Consider the following 5,404-nt stretch of genomic DNA (forward strand, 5'->3'; position numbering starts at 1 on the left):
GTCTCCCATAGAGGGCAGACCCTCCCATTATTTGCTGCCGCAGGGCACAGCCTTCACCGCCTGCCTCTAGGGTGAGGATGGCGCCGGAGCATCAGCCCAGCTGCTGGGAGCTGTGGCCTGCCGCGGGTGCCCCGGGGTCAGGAGCTGGGAGATGTCTTCCCCGTGGGAGTTGGAGGGAGGAGCACCGCAGGGAAAGGTGGGAGAAGATCCTTCCACTCTGCTTGAAGGGGAGAATCAAGCCAAGTATCTTACCAAGATGTTAGACCTCGTGCAGTTTTAAATATCCTGTTCCTAAGTGTGCATCCTGCTCTCCACTAGGAATGATTTGGTATGATCCCCAAAAGGCATTCTTTCCAAGTTCTCTTGACTTGCACTGTGGACCTGGCAGGAGCTGAGGTGGCTATTTTTCAGTCTTTTGCTGCAGTCATACAGTTGGTTCTGTCCCATAGGCATCTGCGATCTGTGTGAAGGGATGGCTCACCCAGGACAAGTACCATAGAAGTCACGTTCTCAGATGGGGGAGGGGAGGGCAGGACTTTCCTCTGCCTTATTGCAAGGTTGGCTCTTTTGCTAGGAATCAGGGAACTCACTGTAAAAAACAAGATCCTGTTTTGTTTTTTGTTTAAAAAACAGAACAAAACAAAAACAAACCTTTTCTTCTAGAGCCCCTACTCAGATGCAAAGTGTGGTAAGGAAGCTGCTCCCAGCAGTGTAGGGAATTAGAGCAGTACAGAGAGAATTGTCTGGGACTCCACCCCAAAGGCCCAGAAATCTGCATTTTAAAGCCTTGACCACTCAGAATCTCCCATTTCCCTCCTTCTCTTACTACTAGCAGCAGAAACCTTTTTTCTTCTGCTCACCAACCTCTATTCTGTGGCCATTTTCTTCCCCTCCAACTTAGAATGTCCTCCTGCCCCCAGTTTATGTAGAGTCAGCTTGTGTGTCAGTTCCTAGTTCAAGTCCTAATTTCTCTGAGAAGTTGACCAGCTCCAGTCCACACTGGTTTCTCATGTAAATCTTGTTTTGCCAACAAATCAGTAAGATCCTTTATCAGGATCCATGTATCCATCATCTAAATGTCCCTCCAGGGTGCATCAAAATAGGAATAAGATGGAATAGTATTAAGAGAAAACTTTGGGGGCAAGGAACAACAGCTAGTTCGACCCTGATCCAAAAGACCTCTCTGTATCCTAAGCATTTACAACCTCATGAATTCATTTCTTGACAAGATTCACGGTGAAAGGCACGTATGTGAGAAGCTTAAAAAGCCTTTGAAGGTGATGCTGGCCAATCGCCACATGAGATAGTTGGGGAGGGATGATACAGAAGCAAGAAGCTGGGTATCCTGTTCTTACTCAGAAAACAGGGCATGTTTGGAGGGTGAGTGTGAATATCTGGGCATCTGAATCGTGAGAGTTGGGGGAACTCAGAGATGGTAGGTGGAAGGAAGCTAGTCTTACGAATCCACCATGGGTGGGATGATGCAGGGATGCACCCAGAGATGGTACCTGGCCAATGGAATGAACCAGTTTGGGGAAAGGCAGGGCGGATTACAGATTAACTCTAACTCTGTGTTAACCAGTGATGTGTTTTTGCATGAGCCAAGAAACCTGAAATCTTAATTTCTTTATAAAGGAGGTGGAGAAGTATTTAACTTAATTATAGTTTAAACTTTCCACTTCTGTAAGGTCATTGCCACGATTCTGTGACTATCTGGAGCAAGGGCTAGCAGCCCAAGTTGCTTACATTTGGACAGAAGTGGAGCACGGAACACACAACCGTGTGGGAAACTGCATCTGAAGGAGTTCTGGGAACTGCAGTTCAATAAGCAAATGTTTACCGGGCACTTGGTGCAGAGCACATTCATTATGTGGGAAACTGGGGCCAAAAATAATTTTAAGCATTTCAGAATGACCAGAGCTCTGACATCTTTTCCGTTTTCAAAACTTCTTACTGTGTTCAATCCTATTCATTAAATCAGCCTGCTAAGCATAACCTTCAGTCTCACAAAGTTAGAAGAAAGCTTCTAACTTTCTTCTAAAGAGGCATTTTGTGAAGGTTCCTACTGTCATGCCATATTTTTATCACTTATGTATAAAAAGCAAAGTATGTTTTCATTACCAAAGATTTTCCTGTTAAAACACCACTTAATACCCACTTAGAGCTGATGTTTTTAAAACTCCCTAGGCTAAACTTTAAAAAAATATGACCTCACCCTTTCCAAGGTTCGGAGTAACTTTCAATCATTTTTAAGCATCAATCTACAAAACATTTGGGTGTGATCCTGTCTCATTAGCAAACCCTAGGCAATTGCACACATGACACTGGATAATGTTTTACAGCCCACCAGTAGCTTCCTTTGGTTCTCTATGTTTATCAGATCATGTAAAAAAAAAAAATCCAAAATCATTCTCAGAAATATGTAGGGCATCACAGTGACAAGTACAATCGCTCATATCAAAGTTCTAGACCCAGACCTAACTGTCCACCTGTTTGGATCCACAGACTTGAATCACTTCTCGTGTATCTAAACACCAACAAGTCCAAGTACACCTTTCTGAAGATGAGTGGGCACGGTATTCGCAGCGTTTAGTGGACACTTACCCTCGGAGGGAGATAGGCATCCGGGCGCACGACGTCCCCAGTCCCTGGACACGCGGGGCCGCTGGAATCCCTGACAGCGGTGACAGCTGTCACTGGCCTCGCGCGCCAGCTGGAGTGGGGACCGTGCTCTGCCCGTGCCAGACAGACCTAGCACCTCGGCACAAAGGCAGGGACCAATCGCGGTGTGTCCCGGGGCCTGCAGCCAATGGGGACGTGCGGTGGCGGGCCAATGAGGGTGCAGACAGTGGAGGAAACAGTGTAACATGTCTAAGGGCAACACGAAGAGATGAGGAGAGGACGGAGGGGTGGGGCTGACCTTCTCACCTTTCCTGGTGGCCGCTTTCCAAGGGGAGGCCTAGCGACGCAGGGAGAGGACACCTGTGTTACCTCAGGTGCCCCACGTAGCCTGTATGTGCCCACAGAGGACTAAATGGCTGTCCTCCAACTGGGGTGCACTCACCTGACACGGAGCCCAAACGGGGCTCTGACCCCTGCCTTACGTGCGTATCCTGAGGCTTGGAGAAGACACGTTCATTGAAGGGTCCAGAGCACAGGCTCCGTGTCTCAGGAAGAGGTGAAAGCATGTAGGTGTGAGGAAGTAGAGACACATAAAAGGGGGGCTGGGGAATGATGTTTTAAACTAGGGAAGAAGAAATGGAGGTGGGGGGCACGAGAGGCGTTGCACAGAAGAGACCTTAAAAGGTGGGATCAAAATATCAAGAAGAAAAAAGTGCTCACTCTTTGAGACAGTAGGAAATAGGTATTCCTCCAGCTTAAGGAAAAATTTTGTTTTTCCCCAGGTACAGAGAGACTCTTGTGTTTAGGTGTCTTTTTACTCGAATTCCTGCAGCCTTAACGTTTCCTAATGGTTGTGATCCCTGCCTTCCTTTTACTCTAGGAAGCAGCCACCAGGCCAGATGCCCCCTTGCTGCTCTCTGACCCGGGGCAAGGGTGAACCTGAGGTCACACAGCCTCGAAGAAGCAGCCTGGGCCTGGTGGCACTTGGATTTGGATTTGGATCCAGGATGCACCTCACAGTGACCGCGAGGACCATAATGACTTCCACCTAAAGCAGACAAATAGGTACCTGGCATGTGGTAGACACTCCTGAAATTCACCTTCGGATTTTTGTGGAACATTACATTAAATGCTGTGTTATGTGGAAAGAAACGGCCACGTGGAAGGCACCCAGTAGGAGGAAATTCTCCTTCTCCTTTTCAAGGTAAATGTAAAATGTTCGTTTTAAAACAAAATTCTGCCTAGGTCTAGGCCTTGTCCCTTCTGGCTGTCAGGCATTCTTTGACCCTGGGTCACTGAGGGCCCCCGAGGACCTGCTTTTCCCCCTCTCTCCCATCCTCCACTTCCTGGTTTCTCTTCCCTGGCTCTGCTCCTTGCCTCCCACCACCAGCCCAACCCTCAATGGCTGAGACCCCACGGGAGCAGAAGGCACTCAGGAGTCTGAGCACCTCTGTCTTGGGGACCTTACCTGTGCACTGAGCGGACACAGGCCCAGAAACTGACCTGCCCGGCCTTTCAGCTAGTCATCCCCTCACCCCATCCACACCACCACACTCTGCCTCCCTGAACCCTGCCCACTGGGGAGCACATCTACACCCGGAAGAAATGCAGCCCTGGGGTGGGATGCTGCTGAGAGGCTTCCTTACCTGCTGCAGCCTGATTTCTTGATTGAAAATGAAGATCTCTTATCTACTTCAGTCAGTCTTCCCCACAGCTGTGAGGCAGAGGGCTCTGCTCATGAACCCTGGGACCTCCTAGTGGCTTCTCCCCAGCTTTGGATACAATCAGAGTTCTCCCCGGCAACAGCGACATACACACACTGTCACCTTTTGAACCCCGACCCCTCCCTCCCAGTACCAGAGAGCCTGCCCTGAAATACACCCCCTCATAGAGTAACAGCGATCCTGCCCCAAACACCACCCCAAGTAGCATAGATCCTGCCCTGAAATACCCCCGCCCTCCACCAGCCTGAGAGCATCCCCCCCGCCCAGGTCCAGCTCCACACCAGTCCCACCCGGAAGCCTTCTGAGATTCCGGCATTAATGCCAATCCAGTGTGGCCACCTGTGCTCTGTGTCCTCGGCCCTAACTTTCTGGATGGAGAAAAGGCCTTTTTCACTTGCTCTCTATTGTTGAGGGATGACGTATTTAAACTCCTTTAAAAATCAAAATGGAAGAACTGTAGTTCAGGCATCCAAAATGGAGCCTGGTAGCCATTGTGGATGTGGCTTCAGACATTTTCCTGCATCAGCTCCTGACTTTTCTGAACTATATCAAGCTCAAGGAAATCACCAGCTGCAACCTTACAGTCTCAAGGTATCCCCTTGTAACTGTGTAACCATTTTAGGCCCCAACTAACCCCTGCTTAACAAGCGTCCTTACTTGTTGTCAGTTCTAATCCTAATTCTTGACAAAAAACTTATGTAACTTTGTGGGTTTTGTGTATATAAGCCTCCTCCACTTTGTGGGTGGAACACAATTCAGGTGCTTCTTGAACCTGTCTCCTAGGCTGTAGTCCTCACTTTGGCTCAAATGAAACTCTCTTCTGTCCCTTATTGTGGATTGTTTATTGATTATTTGCAGCAACACTGATTTCCATTCATTTCATGTGACGACAGGCAGGGGTCCCAGACTCCTGTTACTTGTTTGGTGTGAATGCTTCCAGATCCTTTACTAGATGTCTACACACCTACAGATACTCCCTTGGAAAATAAAGTTTTCTGAGTTTTTGGAGGAAAAAACTTTACGCAAATGCATCAGTCTGCAGCTTGCTGTTTTTATTC

The sequence above is a fragment of the Camelus bactrianus genome, chromosome 7, assembly GCF_048773025.1.
Source record: "Camelus bactrianus isolate YW-2024 breed Bactrian camel chromosome 7, ASM4877302v1, whole genome shotgun sequence".
In the NCBI taxonomy this organism is placed as follows: Eukaryota; Metazoa; Chordata; class Mammalia; order Artiodactyla; family Camelidae; genus Camelus; species Camelus bactrianus.